Source organism: Rhinopithecus roxellana, chromosome 18, assembly GCF_007565055.1.
Source record: "Rhinopithecus roxellana isolate Shanxi Qingling chromosome 18, ASM756505v1, whole genome shotgun sequence".
NCBI classification, from domain to species: domain Eukaryota; kingdom Metazoa; phylum Chordata; class Mammalia; order Primates; family Cercopithecidae; genus Rhinopithecus; species Rhinopithecus roxellana.
Window position 1 is genome coordinate 42,153,951 of NC_044566.1, and position 16,387 is coordinate 42,170,337.

The 16,387-nt window shown below is 42.5% G+C and overlaps 1 protein-coding gene across 2 annotated transcripts in view; it reads right to left on the minus strand.

Annotated features, from left to right (window-relative positions):
* The window catches only part of LOC104662733 (leukemia-associated protein 1), a 448,067-nt gene that overhangs the window by 108,928 nt on the left and 322,752 nt on the right, over window positions 1–16,387 (minus strand). For both annotated transcript variants that reach the window (XR_004054765.1, XR_004054763.1), the window contains exon 5: window positions 1,109–1,217. The gene's annotated coding sequence lies outside the window, so the exon portion shown is untranslated. The remainder of the gene's footprint in view (window positions 1–1,108; window positions 1,218–16,387) is intronic.

Sequence of the window (16,387 nt, forward strand, 5' to 3'; positions counted from 1 at the left end):
TGGGTGCTGACGAGTTGATGGGTGCAGCACACCAACATGGCATAAGTATACATATGTAACAAACCTGCACGTTATGCACATGTACCCTAGAACTTAAAGTATAATAAAAAAAAAAAAAAAAAAAAGACTTAAAAAATAAAAAATAAAAAAAAATAGAGTAAATCTTGCATTGTGAAGTTTTGGAAGAAAAAATATTGTAAATGGAGATTTGCCTTCTTTTTGTCTCACATCTACTGTGATAAGCATTAAGAAAATGTTTCCTTTACTCGCTAAAGTAACTGTCAGTTCACACCAAAAGGCTCATAATTTATCATCACTAATTCACTTCTCCATCTTTTTAAATATATTAAATAGTACTTTTCCTTATACATTTCGCTGTCTCATATGAATAAGATTTCAATGTGGACAAAAGAACTCATCAGTGATTTATAGAAAATACATCCTCATGAAACAGCACTTTAACAAAAATTAATCATACTGCCTTATCAGAGTCAATATCAAAAGTGAGAGCTGTGTCTAAACCTGATTAAGATATTTACTTTTTCTTATTTTCTAACCCCCCAAAATCTTACCTTTTCCAAGATTCCCACAAAGGCTTATACCTGCATCGCAATCTCTTAACCAAACAACTACAATAGCTCATTCTTCCCCTGATTCATTCAACAGAGATTTATTAAGAACATACTGATAAGGTTTGGCTGTGTCCCACCCACATCTCATCTTGAATTCCCACATGTTGTGGGAGGACCAGTGTGCTGTTCTTGTGATAGTGAATAAGTCTCCCGAGATCTGGTAGTTTTAAAAAGAGGTGTTTCCCTGTACAAGTTCTTCTCTTGTCTGTCACCATGTGAGATAGATGTGCCTTTCACCTTCCGCCATGACTGTGAGGCCTCCCCAGCCACGTGGAGCTGTAAGTCCAATAAAACTCTTTCTTTTGTAAATTTCACAGCCTTGGGTAATTCTGTATCAGCAGCATGAAAACAGACTAATACACCTACTGTGTTGGGCACAGAGATGCAAAGATGACTAAGGCGAGAAACTTGCATTGTAGGCCAGTGGAGGAGATGGGGTTACAACACAAAGTTAAGTTCTATAACAAAGAATTTACTAGCATTAGATTCTGTTTTCTGTGTTCTGTCCCAGTGTCAGTTCCACCATCTGTCCAGCCTCCACTCTGGTGCCAGTTCCTTTCCTCCAATCCAGTCCAGATTAAACCCCTCTCCTACCAAAAAACAAACAAACAAAAAAAAAAGCAAAAAACAACTCAGTGGTTCTTCAAAGTGACAGTGGCATTTCCCAATCTGGTTTAGGGAAATACTAGTTTCAGGGAATCTGAAAAGGGGGCCTATGGTTTGTTCCCCAAGTAGAGGGTAAACTTTAACATGCCTGAGTTTTTCCTTGTATGTCTTTCCACTTACAATGCCCCTTGCCATTCTCCTTTATTTCACTTCTCTCTCCTCCATCTGAACTCTTATCTATACTGCAAAATCCACTCAAATCTTCTCCATAATGCCTTCCCTGATTTTTTCAGTCTTAGTAAATCAGTCCCTTTTAACATTCCCACCTCTTATTGCATATTGTAGCACCAATCACTTTGTATTACTCTTTTCTCTGCCTCCCTCAATAGATTGAAAGCCCCTGGCCTTTCTCTTTTAGCTCCAGCATGCAGTGCATTGCCTGCCACGTAAATGATTGTATACACATTGAGCATTTCATATCAATTGTTCACACATTTTTTAAAACTCCATTACTTCCTTTCAAGCCACCAGAAAAATCAGGCGTGAATTTGGTGTGCACCTTTCTCTTAAATTTAAATTCTATGTTTGAAACTGGGTTCCTATCAATAGACAGGCATCTGTGATGGCTACATAGGGATTCCTAAGTCACTCACTCCATCTTAGAGGTTTTCTTTTTCTGCTCCATTATAAAATCACATGTTGTTAATTTCTATAAGTGTTTTTTAAATTGTATTAAATGTTGCTAGGTATCTCCCTATAAGCAAAAAGGAAAAAAGCAAGGAAACTATATTTCATCCCTTCACACTTTATGCTACCATCCCTGGTAGCATAAGTGAATATTTGTTGGAAACGTGTAAAAAGCTGTACTCTGAGAAAAAAGATAACCCCACACCAAATCCCAGGTTCCCCTGGGCTCCCCAGGTTTTTCCTCTGGATTTTCTCTTTTTTTAAATATGTTTTTATCTGCCTCCTAGTTTCCAAGCACTTTCAGATAATCAGACAAACAGCGGGGCTGTGTTGGTCTGCACACTGGTCCTCCTCTACCCGCCCCATCTCCCCTCCCCTGTTGCCTCCTTTTATCAAAGAAACTCAAAGGGAATTTGTTCACTTTACCAACAACTCAGCCACTTACAACTCAGCAAAGAGGTTGACTTATTTTATTCTCTGATAGGAAAAGAAACAAGACATTCTCCTCATTATTAAAACACCACCTTTTCTGACTACAATGGGAAATTTCAGCATCGTATATCCCCCAAACATTTTGATTTTTAGTTAAATGGCGTATTTCCTTCACATTGTAAACCCTCCTGACATACATGTGACACACACACACACACACACACAGAGTTTCTCATGGAACTCTAAACAGCCTGCCCTCCATCTTCCCCTTCTTTCCTATTCCCCTCTCCCCAACTCTCCAGGTCTGCACCCTGGCAGTCTGGTGTAGCTCGTCAACCCTGCAAGCTCGTCCTCCCTGGTGCCTTCATGCCTGTGATTTCTGTCCTCATCTTCAGGCTTCCAAACACAGCTCAGGTCTCCTCCACAAAGCCTTCCTTCACTGACTACATGTACACAATGACCCTTCTCTAACCCACAATGTATTTTAATGCTCTAGTGCCTATGTTAGCCTTTATTCCAAATGTTTCTAGCCCTATGTTCATTGTTATGTCTTGACTATCCAACCAGTCAAGCAGTGAGCTGGAGGGAGGGCATGAGCTCTGTAGTCAAGCAGCTATTTGTTTTGGATCCTCATATCTGAGCTACAAGATGCCTGGTTTTATTTTGTTTTAAATAAAGAAATTAACACCCTCACCGCTTGCAAAATCTAATGTTTCTGTGAGCATTAAACGAGGTCTCCCGTGTGAAGCACCTGGACTTCATGCCCTTCATGAACTATCCTACTGCTTCCCTGAGAGCAGGACCATGTCTTACCCCAGTCCTGGGTCCAAGGAATGCCTAGCACAGTAAAGCAGGATGTTATCAGCAGTAATAGTTGAAATGCCCAGAATTAACAAAAAGCTGGAAACACAATCCTCCTTGGCAAAGAAATGAGATAAATCTTTCACTATTTAAGATCAACGTGCCTCTAGAAGTGAAATGGAACATGAGATAGCATAAAAAAGCAGATCAATCACAACACACAGATCATTTCTACACTTAGAAGCCATTTTACTGAGCACACATAGAAAAACAAATGTCTAACACCTTTGGCAAAGGCTGCCTGGAGTCTCACAGGGGTATGCATGAAAAAGTCTCCTGCCTTTTTAATTAATCGAGTTCTGACTAGATTCTACAATGCGTCAGATCAAAAGGCAGGGATTTAAAATACTACAATCAGACATTAAGTGCATTTCTTTAGTTTCTAAGTGAGTCAGAAAACGCGGCACAGTTAAGCTATAGACGGTTGCAGGCTAAGTCTTCTCCTTAACCTCAGGAGTCAGGACAAAAACAGCAGGCCCTTAGTTTGAGTCTTCTCAGCTACACAATGGGTGTGAGGTGAGCGACTATTTCCAATTTGCATGATTCCTATAATTTCCCATCATGAAATGGAGGAAAATGCCATTCATCCACATAGGAAGTCTTACTGAAAAGCGAAGCACTTCTCTCTATTTACTTAAGCACTGGGCTAGAATACAGAGAAGTACAATACATTCTAAACATGGTGCACATCTGGTCCAAAAACCACAATCAGTTTATTGCTGCATCTGAAACATTTTCAGCAACTGTCATATAATATATTTTCACACATTTCTAACAAGACATTTTCTTGGAAACAAAATAGACAGGTATATCTGTCAGTTCCATTTCTTGCAAACGAAACAGAAAAATGTTTGGCTCAGATGTCTGTACCGTCTTTGGAGCAGTGTAACTATCATATGAGAAGGGTATTAGTCAAAGATGCCAAAAGCTCGGCGGTTACTTCCAAAAAGTGGAATTACTGGCTATACAGAAAAATAAGATATATGCATGTACGTATGCACCTCCCTTCTTTCCCATTCCAACAGAACCATTTATTGCATTTACTCTAAAGAGATGTAGCAGGGTCTTGTTAAACCCATCTATCTCCCAGTATGAAAATACTGGGCTTCCTATTAAATAGAATCTTCTCATCCCTGTGGCTCTTTGAGCAGAACTTTATTCAACATTTTATTAAAAATTAAAATGCAATTGAAATCACATTAAGATGCTTAAAAGCTCCACATTTTTACCCTAAACCCCTCATGGGAATTCACAAGGAGAGAACAGAAAGGTATCTGATAGCCAGAGAACCCCAAACCCAATAAAGAAGGTTGCCAAAATGTCCCAATATAGGCCCCAGTGAAACCATTTACTGGCTCACTGTTGGCTGCATAATCTGCCTTTAAGCACTTTCCCTCTGCAAAAACCCCAGGACTCCTTTAAGAGCCATGTCTCAGCACACAAAACTTTCAAGTGACTCACCCTTCCCTCCCCCTTCCCTGGCCCAGCCCCGCAGCCCCTCGCACCAGCCATGCAGTCTTTGACCTTTCCTGATAACCCACTCACAGCTCATTCTGCCTGCAGGGCAGACAAGAAACGCACAGGGGCAATTTTACTGAAGCTTTGACAACATTCATAAAAAGAATGGACATAGCCAACCCCCTTGCACACTTCTGAGCCTTTGCCTGTGTGGCTGCCTCCACCAGGAATGCCCTGGCTGACTTTGGCGAATGACTCATCGTGCTTCACAGCTCAGTTCAACTAGGGATTTTTGGTGACAGCTTTCCCTGACACCCCTTCCCTTACTGAATGAGGTGGTCCATCCTCTGTCATGGGGTGGAGCATCCCATACATCCTGCTCCCACTCCAACCTATTGCGCTGGTATCCAATAGAAGGCAATATGTGTCACTGTGTCTCACGTACCAGCCTGCAAGCCCCTTTAGGCAGGGCCTTGGTCATGTTCTTGTATCCCCAGACCCTGGGATACTGACTTTTATATGGAAGGGACTCAGCAAATGTTTACTGAATAAAAGAATAATGGCAGCAATCCAGAAAATTCCTGACTGTACCCAGACTAAAGGGCTTCAGTTGCTTCTCCATGAACAGAAAAGAGAACCTCAGGAAATGGCCAGTTGAGAGTTTTCAGGTCTTTCAACCAACAAGAGCTGATGGTAAGGATGTCCAATGGACTGTACGAACACGAAGGAGGAAAATGCACACTTTCTCAAGCTGGGCCTGAAGTCTTGCTATTAGAATTAGAGAAATATGAAAGTGATAAAGGAGACCACCCAAGATAAGGGAATTTGGAGGACTGCAGTGAATAGGAGGCTCAAGGGTGAGCACTCTCCACTCTGAAAGACGGCAGGTGAACGAAAGGCCAGGATGCAGGTGAGAAACCAGGGCAGGGGAAAGTGGGACAAGGATTTATTTGTCAAATTACAGCACCCTAGAATGGCATAGGGTCTCTTGAAAATAAAAAGAGGTACATTCAGGAAAAAGTTTGAAAGACTCTCCCCATGTGAGCAGATTAGTGTAAAAGACGAGCATAGATGGGATTGAGGCCCACAGAAAGAAGAAACCCCATGTGGTACTCATTTGAGTTGAACAAAGGGACCTGCGCTGATGAATACATATGAGGCCGGTCCTGTACCTAAGTTCCCAGTCCAGAAGAGAAGTCAGAGGAAACCAGAGAAGTTCAGAAAAGCTCGGTGAGTGACCATGGGCTCACACACACAGGGCTGTGGGAGCCCACAGCCCACAGTCCGCAGCTCTGAGAAACACACCGCGTTCCGCCTGTGGGGCAGTGTCCTCACTGCAATGCAGGTGTGTTTGAAGGAGAACGCCTAGCAGCAGCTGAAATAACCAAAAACAAGGTGGTAAATGGCTGCCCTGGGCCAATACAGGGACAAATTGGCAAAGTAGAATGTTCCTCGCAGAGCTCTCCAACTGTTCGAGAATTCTACCACCTCTCCTGAGGTGCCCTGGAAAAGGCGAAGTGGAAAGGTAGAGCCTGTTAAAATTTTATATGGTTTCTGAGGCATCTTAATTTTTAATAAAAAGTTCTTAATAATGTTCTGGATAAAAGACTGTGGTACTTAAAAGATTCTTTTTATAATGCCAAACTCTTTGTGCAATGTATGTATATATTTTTTAAAAGACCATAGTCTGGCAAATACTGACAGCCTGTAACACATACCACATTCTCCTTCCGCTTACTCCACCACCTCATACTATGGCCAACGGCAAATCCATTCAATTCTCTGGCCTGGCTTAGCTTCACTTCAAGGTGAGGAGTTTAAAGTGAAATGTAACACAGTGGTAGTTTCCAACAGCCTTCGCCACTGAAATGTGTTCATCCAGCTGACACTGTTTAACCCTGGCTTCTGGCACATTCTGTAAGGCCCAAGCATGTGAAGAGACATGTATCTCAGGCACGTTTCCAGGGATGAAGGCTATCTGGGGGTTGGTAGTCCCAACTAAATAAGACAACTACTAGTAAGTGGAGGATAGAATCCTTGACACTCTTCTCTCCTTCAATTAGTGCTTCACAATTTTCAAAGTGCCTTCTTTGAGGTTTGGAGAAGTTGCTTGATTCACCAAGATTCTGCAGCTTCATGCCAGGGCCAGAAACTTCACAGACTTTCTTCCTTCAGGGTGAGGCTCTGAAGACAACCTTACTGTAACACCTGTGGCCCAGGTTGGTTCAACAGTGAAGTGTACTGAGGAGCAGCTCAACTCTGCAGCTGTTCAGAAGTGGCCCTCGAGCTAGACTCAGAGGAGGAAGAGACCAGGGGAAACTGTCATAGCAAAGGCAACAATGTAGGATGGATTGAGCACTGTGTTCTCAGCCTTCCTCAGCACAGGAGAGAGGTGGTCCCAGAGCATGGTTGGGAATGAGAAGTGAAAGGCCAGGTTGTAGAAGACCAGACATTTTCTTTCTTAATTTTTGTTTTGTATTTAGAGACAGAGTCTTGCTATATTGCCCAGGCTAGTCTCAACCTCTGACCTCAAGTGAATCTTGGAACTTGGCTACAGGCTCTCACTACCATGCCCACCTTCCCAACTTGGCCAAACATTTTAGGAAGAGAACATTACATTTCATGGGAACTAAGGATTGGAGAATTGCTAAGAGTTTAAACAAGAGTAGGGTAAATACGTCATTCACTTAGAAAATGAGTCAGTTGGTTGCATTTCGTTACCTTTTGTTTGAGGAAGAAACGTAAAGGATGCTGAGAAAGACAGGGTTCCCTCAACAACAAACTCTGCAAAAGCAATGGATTTTTCCAAGCTATTGGTATCCCATTTGTGAAATTCGATTTTCTCCTATGCTTCTTGAATTCACATGGTGAGTTTCAAAAGTCTCTTCTTAAGAAAAAAAATCGATTTTTCTTCAAAGCACTAAGAAGTTAACAATATCCTGTGAACACAGAGCAAACACACCAAACTTGAGAAAGAAAACCAAGTGACAAGGAAGTGGGAATGTTCACATTTATTCACACATATGGAACTTGACTCATTTTCTAAGCGAGCGACACATTGATCCCACTCTGTAATTTAGCATTTTTGTGCCTCAGTGTTCTTACCTATAAAGAAGGAAAAATAATAGTACCTACCCATGGCTTGTTGCAGAGATTAAATAACTCACTGTATATAAATACCTGGCACAGTGGCCAGGATAACAAATGATAGATAAACATTAGCTATTATTCTTATTCCAATGAGTGCTTTGGTTTGTATAAATCATAAAAAGCGATCTTTGCACACATGGGTGCAAACAGTTTCCAGTGGTTCGTTAGGTCTATGAAATTTGATATTCCTTGCTTTTCCTTGGCAAGAATCTTAACTAGAAGAAATTATTGATCCAGGTAGCAAGATCCACAGCTCTCCATGACTGTTTCCACTCACTGCAAATTTCCAGAAAGTAATCGTTTCAGGCTGAAGTTGTCCATGCCAGATCTCAACCCTGTGGAAACATGCTTGCATTGGAAGATGAAAACAGAATCCATACCCTGCTTCAGAGTACCTAGAGTGGAATAAATAGACTTTTTTCTATCCCAAAATAATGTCTTTTAGCAGAACTTTAAAAAATCATTAAGCATTTTAAGTTTAAGCTTCCCTGAGCCCTGCATACAATAAATGTGGGACCACCTGCTTTGCCAGTGATAAAAACACTTGCTTTGAAGCTCTTGTTATTTTTAAGGTGTGTTTTTTTTAACCTCCCTTGAGACGAAGTGTTCTCAAGTTGAAAATTTACTTTTCATGTCCCAGTCTTTCAACTAAAATACTCTAGATTTTAACAGTTAACATCTCTAATTTTTTTCTCTCATTTAACTTAATATATTTTACAGCTTGATATGCTGGTAAAATGATTTTGAAATGTATTTTTAACAGAGATTAAATGCCAGAAGCCCTTTGCTCTACCCCCTAGACCTATGCAGCCATGGGTCCTTATCTTCATGATGCCAAGATATGCAGATACAGAGTTTGGAAAAATCAGTTTTTCAATTGCCAAACCAAGCAAGACCTGCAGCTTAATCACTAATATCCATAGCTCCTAATCCAATGCCCTCCACAATGATAGGTTACTGAGTAAATGCATGAATGGACTTTGGGTGGGCCACACTAGCAGATGGTTTACTGACTGTCATTTACTTGCCTGAATACTTTTTATAGAAATGCTACAAGGTATCTTTTATTATAAACACTACATTTCTCTAAAATAAGAGTCTCTTCTCTCTTTGTCCTCGTTACCACCAACCACCAGCAGCCAAGTTACAGAAGCAGTGGCTACACATACTCAAACCCATGACCACTTAGGGTTATGGATGTTTTTACTGCGTGGCAATCACAATCCAACCTGCCCAAAGGAAAGCGATTCAGCAGTGAGGCCTCTCTGAACCTTCTCCCCTCTGCCATGCTGCCCAAAACCAAATAATCAATTCTGATCTAAATTAGCAGAGGGATGTTGATACAGGAGAGCAGTATTCAAGCACCTCCTCTCACTTGACTCTGAATCAGAGCAGCCACTAGTGCTATATCAACTCCCAGGTCACAGGTGCAGAAATGATGGCCCGGAAAACTTGCCCTCCCTCACAGCTCCACTTAGACAAATCAGAGCTCTAGCAAGCCTAAAGCTCCTGAAAGACAAAGACCAAGTCATTTACTCCTTTGTATTCTCAGGGGCCTAGTGCAGTTGGTTGGGTGGGGGGGCGGTTAGCGAGGGAATGATCCATAAATATTTGTAGGACAAAGAAATAAGGAGTGAGAGAGAGGGGGGAAAGAAGGAGGGAGAAAGGAAGAAAGAAAGGAAGAAGGAAGGAAGAAAGGAAGGAAGGGAGGGAGGGAGGGAGGGAGGGAGGGAAGGAAATTGAGCCTTCCCAGGCAGGAGCCAAAGCCCCCATCTTGCTAAAGTATTACTTCGAGCACAGCTGTTTAGAAAACAGCCAACCAGCCCTACCTATGTGCTGTTACCTCAAAATTGTGTTAATTCCTTCTCCCTTTTGTACCCACTCGTCCATCCCTAATTTCATTTTTTAATGCCCTTTTTACAACAAAGCAGGCAAATGATCAGCAATCATCTGATCTAAGAATATAATTTGTTGTCCAGCACTTATAATCAACTGTGTTAGTCTTCTTGAGTTGCTCTAATAAAGTACAATAGACCAGGTGGCTTAAACAACAGAAATGTGTTTTCTCACAGTTCTCAAGGCTGAAAAGTCCAAGATCAAGGTGCCAGTGAATTCAGGTCCTGGTGAGGGCTCACTCCTGAGTTGCAGTCACCAACTTCTCACTATGTCCTCACATGGCCTTTCCTCAGTGAATGCATGTGAGGCAAGCAAAAGATCTCTCTCTTCCTCTTATAAGACCGCTAATCCCACCATGCAGGCCCAACCCGCATGATCTAATCTAACCATCATTACCTCCCAAAGATCCCATCTCCATCATCATCACATGGTAGAGGGGTTAGGGCCTCAATATTTGAATTTTGGGGAGAACATAAACAATATTTGTAGGACAAGGAAATAAGGAGTGTGGGGGAAAAGAGGGAGGGAGGGAGGGAGGGAGGGAGGAAGGAAGGGAGGGAGGGAGGGAGGGAGGGAGGGAGGAAGGAAGGAAGGAAAAGGAAGGAAGGAAGGAAGGAAGGAAGGAAGGAAGGAAGGAAGGAAGGAAGGGTGATCTATAACACCACATCTTTTAAATCTGGAGATCTCATTCATATTTGCAGCTTCTCCTGAAGAACAAGAACACTTGCCAGCCCTTTGCCTGTGTTATCACTTGGAATAAATTGGATGTGTCTAAATGGAACCTGTCTCCTTTGGGGAGGGCATGCACCCGCCAGGTCACCATAACCACCAAGACCACCTCCCATCTCCCATCCACCTGTTTCACTAATTTGTGCCTGGACCATTTTCAGTTTTCTGGATGACATGAGTGAGGAGGAGGAAACTCAGGTAAACGATAAAGTTTCGATTATCAGGATGGTGAGTTATCTTGTGTCTCTGTGCATGTTGGCTTACTTTAAATGTAGTGTACATTTGGAAGTGGGAGCTAAGCAGGGAATTCCATAACACATGGAATCACATTATGGAAAATCATCAGAGGCCTTTACTTGAGCTTTTGAGGTTTGTAGGCATGGGAAATTAGAGCCTTGGGGCATGTGATGATATGGAGGAACCAAAAGGCCAGATTCTTTGATTAAGCTTTAGGCTCTTAGAATCTCCTGATTGTTCATCTCATATTAATTATCTGGGAGAAATATTAGAAGGCAAGTTAATGATACTTGCTGCTGACTCTGGATTGGGAAGGAGCTGCCTGAAGTATCAGTGATTGGCTAAAGAAAAGAAATAATTATAGGCTGGCTGGATTAGAAATTTAATCTCTATAGTATTTTCCCACAAGTAAATGAGATTCAATTTGTAAAATATCAGGGAGGAAAAAACTATCACACACACTCATCTCTATGCACCTTAGAAAACTGGCTACTTTGGGACCCTCAGCTATGTGTTCCTCAGAGCTACATTCCAGAGGGTATTCCCCAGACAGAGTGTAACTCTCAAACAGGAGACACTTAGAAAGGGAAGCCCTTGAACCTAACTCACCAGGACTGAACGCCCGAGCATGACCTCCACCATTCATGATTCAGTGAACACTAGGCACTTCCCTGGGCCGGCCACTTGTGCCAACACTAAGAATAGAGACAAGGAAGGGCCCACCTCTGGGCTTAGAGTATAGTTGGAAATGGGTCTTTCTTCGAAAGGAAAACAATAGAGAAGAAACTACATCCCTAACTTTGAAACTTCTGGGTGAACTTGGGATTTCCACACTAGGGAGCCTTGTCTTAGTGCGAGTTCCTCCAGCACAGCTTGCCTAGGCCTCCCACCCTTTACAGACAGAGGACACCTGACCAGGTCTAGGGAGGCTGTGAGGCTTGGAGAGTGGCTGGCCTAGCCCCAAGCTGTCAAAGACAGAAAGCTGCCATCTGTACCCACTGCCCCCTACCTCTCTGCTTTTTTCCTCCAGGAATTCCCAACACTTTATGCCAGAACCACTGAGGGCATTTTTTAAAATATAGATTCCCCAACCTACCTCAGCCCTGCTGAATCAGAATCCTTGGATTGGGTGGAAACTGCTTTTTAAATAATCTTCTCAGAAAATTTTTATATGTCAAGTTAGAGAACCACTGGGTAGTAGAAAGACCACAGCCATCAGAGCCAGTTAAACCAAGATTTGAAATCCAGAACTGACACTTAATTAACATAATTAACCCTAGGGACCTGGGTTAATTACTTAACTTCTTTGTGACCCAGTTTCCTGTGCAGTAAAATAGAACAATGCCCAGCGTTGTTATAAACTTAGAATAGACTACGCTAAACACTCATCACTGAGTTACTATGATAATCGCATCCCACCTCCACCAATGCCTGTCCCCAGTGTTTTATAATCTGGTTTAAATTTAAGTCAAATTTCTCCAGGATTGTTGTCCTAAGGGTATATTCCTATCTGCAGAAAGAAGAGATTTGTTCACTAATTTTTTAAATCCAGGAAATAGATTGTAAATAGAAATGATTCAGGGGATTGAGTTGGTTTTAGCTATGAGTGTGAACTATGGGTACCCCTCCATGAAGAGTCAAAGTCAATTATAACCTGTCTAACTGGGAGCAAGAGACACAAAACTGGTAAGAATTGTGGGAAAGAAGAGAGGTCGCCATTCTTTCTCTTTACATTTCTGTGATGAGCTACCTTTTACTGCATGATAAAAATGAGAAGAGCTATGGACTAGGAACCAGAAGACCTAGGTTCAAACCCCAGCCATGTGACTTTGGACAAGTCAATCCTGTCTGAACCTCAGTTTCTTTGTCCAAAAAATGAGAGATTGGAGTGCTAAAATCCTACTCCACTGACCAATGGGTTTCATATATTTTCAAAGTACAAAATATTCACCTAATAGCCACATAAATGAGGCAGGCACCAGAACATGAAGAAAAGGAAGACCTGCCAGGCTGCAAGCTCCCACTCTGGGAGTCTAGATGTAGGATATCTCACAGGAGTCTGATGTCAGGCAGTGTTTACCTTGAATTTGCCAACCCCCAAGCACTTTAGTGCTCACAAAAGTTGGCCTCAGCCCAAAGTTCCCAGTAGAAAGAGGAGTGAGCAGAGTGTCCACATGTCACCTGTCTCTGGATGCTCCAAGGGCAGGAGGCAGCCAGAAAATACTTAACCCCAAACTGGGATAGAAATGAGATCCATCCAAGGCAGTAGACAAAAGGTAAAACTGCCCAACTGGTTTTCCAAGAAAGTTTGGAGAAGTTCATCAGAGGGTGAAACCCCTATCAACAGAGCCACATGAGAGTTGGCAGTGGTGCAGCCATGGTCTCTATCACCAGCTTCCCAGCAAAGGCACAGACACATTTTTCTTTCTCTCTCAAGCCAACACGATTTTGTCAAGGTCAACAGCTGGATTACTCTTGGGTTGGGGTGCTTCTGCTTGAGTGCCACCTGGGGCAGGTGTAGCAATTAATGGGATACTTGGGGAAGGAAGGAATTGAGTGTGAAAACCCCAAAGAAATGAACATTCTACTTCCTTAAGATTATACAGGTCCTGGCGTGGACTTCCTTAACTCTGCTTCCTCTCCACTTTCTAATGTAGTCACCTTTCTTCTGATCTTTCCTTCATCTCCCCTGTCTTAGAAGACAAGATGTCATCCAACCTGACAGTTTTGCCTCATTGCCTCTGCATAGCCACACACCTCTCTCTCCTGGATGACCACAGAAAGACTAACTCTTCTTTCTGGACCTTCCTATTGGCTTATTTTCCTCTACATGTCCTTTAAATGTTGGCTTCCAAAAATCCAGCCTGAGCTCTTTGACCTCCTTTTTGCACATTTCCTCTTGGAACAATCCTTCCAAATCTATGGCCTCAGTCATCATCTTCACGCCACAGACTCTGAGTTAATATCAGAATTCCCAGATTCCATCTTAAGGTTCTGACTTAAGGTTCAGGTCTCAACCATCCCTGTGATCTCTCTTGTTAGCATAAAAGAAAATGGTCCGAGCTACAAGAAGGAAACCTACAGTAGGTTGCTTTTCAGAAGGGCTTTTCCCTAGAAGGCCAATGTGAGGACATTTTCCATTTCCCCATTCAAACCACTCCCCCATCCCATCCCATAGCTACTGAAGCAGTACAGGAGTGGTTCAGAAACATTGGTACCTAGATTTGAATTTTATCTCCACACTTAGGCAACTTGCCCAACCTCTCCAAGTCTTAGTTTCATCATCTGTCTTGAGGGGTTGTAATAATATCTGCATTACTGAGTCATGATGAACATAAAATGAGATAACCCCTACAAAGTGCTTAGCACAGCGCTCAGCACTAAGAAATAACTCAACAATGTTATCTATTATTATATGGCCATGATTATTATGCAAAACGGTGATTTACATTCGAACTTCTGCTATCTTAATAGGGAAAAAAGTTTTCATTTTCATTTCCATTCTTTCTAACTCCTTTAACCCTTTCCTGACCCATAGCTAAATCTAATCCAAACGGTAGGCACCAACTCCTAGGGCAGTTAGTGAAAGATGCTCATGGAGAGAAAAGGGCTTCAGTTCTTTTGAGTTTCTTTGCCTAATTATAAGAGTTTCCTGTCAGCCAGGATGAGCTCACTCATGCCAAGTATCCTCTTACGCATAGTGAAGCTGAGAGGAAAGACACATGCCTTAATTCAAACTGCAATGAGAAAAAGAGATGGACATCAGGCAGAATCGGGGAAACAAGGTGCCAAGTACAGGAAGCATGGGTTTTGCATAAGAATTTACAGTTGCCAAATTTGTTCTGCTCTCAAGTTCCATCTTCTGCTCTTAAATTAAAATGTCCTCCTTTTCACTCTCAACCAAAACGGGTGGGACTGAGCAAGTTTGATCTCCCACAAAAGACAAGTGACAGGAAAGATGAATTCTTGACCAATTGGAATAATTCTGTTACTTACACCTTTTCCCCTGGGGTGTGGTGGGGGGGAAAAACACTAACAGTATTCTCAGAGCTTCATTCTGTGTGGCTTCCCCGATGCTGTGTGTTTGTTTGCACTCATCACCGTGAGGCATATACTTTCCTCCCTGCTGAAGTCTCAGCTTTCATTTTTCATTAGCAAGTAACACTTAGTTCGCTGCAGCCTGCTGATTACAAGGGTGCACAGACCCAGATGAATCATAGAAGCAGGCAGATGGCACAAATACAAATCCTCTGCATTGTGTCTTACGCCCACACTAACCTTCTCATGTGGCCTCTCTTCCCAGCATCCCTTTCCTTCATTACCTCATCCATACCCAAAGGACAATTAGTGCATTCAGGCACTAGAGACAGCTAACTGTACAAGGGAGAGTACAGCAAACAACCTCCTGGTTCCTGGAATCTAGACACAACACAAAGGCAAAAGAATTGAAAACAGTCATCGTATCTGCGGCAAGTGCTGCAGGGTGCCATCCAGATCTTTCATCAGGTCCTAAGTATTCATCCCCCAGCTGCCAGGAGTGTTGACTTCTGGTGGCTTAGCTGAGTTCCTTTTTAAGTTATGTCCACGGGCTAAGGGGGCCGCCTTTCCCAATGACACCTCCCTCCCAAAGACAGACAGTATCCAATCCAATACCTGGTCAATGTGTATGTGTTGGGTGGGTTTGGTGGGGGATAGGGGTGCAGTCGAAGCTGATCTTTCTGCTTCATTTCAGAGCAACTCTGAAAGGCCATCCCAGGTCCAAAGCTCCCCGTAAGATTGGCAGGGGCTTTTATTTGGACTGCATTGACATCTGACTTCTCCTTCTGCCCTGTCCTTCTCCTATCACTCCCCAAAAGAATTCTCTGTGTACAAATCTCCATCTCAGAACCTATTTGTCATTGAACCTCACCTAAAACAGGAACTCTGACAAATGAATGCATCAAGGTTCGAGGAAACTAGTATTCCAGAAACGTCCACCAAGACTTGAAGCACTTCTTAAGATTCATGGAAAGTTATGGGGTAGTCTGTGGTGTTACAGAGCCAGCCAAATTGGCCCCACAGTTAGATGGATGCACAAGTTAGGCTCTGGGGAATGACAGGAACTGGGACTGAAGCCAAGATGCCTTGGGCTCTGTCCCAGCATTTTTTCTGTGTGCCTTTACACAGGGTTTTTAGAGCAGTGCTTCTCAAATGAGCAGTGTTGGAGGACCATTTTCATTTTCAATATATCACAAGCCAATTTATTGTCAAGTACACTAAAATAAATTACAATTCCACACTCCTTAAGTGTGACCTACACATAGTAACTTCCTTCAAAAGAGCATAGTATGAAAGTAAGGACAGGGAAGAAGATAACTTTACAGTAAAGAAAACTGGCAAAGACTGCCTCTGTCAGATGACCAAGGTCAACATCAACAACAGTGAAAAGTCGTGTGTATAGTATGTAGCCTTGATATGATGTGGTGGAAATGGCACTTCAGCTCTCTGGTCTTCCTCCCCCAAACCCATAAGCCCAGTTTAATCATGAGAAGGGCAAATCCCAATTGAAGGACATCCTACAAAACACCTGCCTAATAATCTTCAAATCTTTCAAAGTCATGGAAACCAAGAAAAGTCTGAGAAATTGTCACAATCAAGAAGAGACACGATGATCAGTGGTAATATGGTATTGCTGGATAGGATTCTGAAGGAGAAAAAGG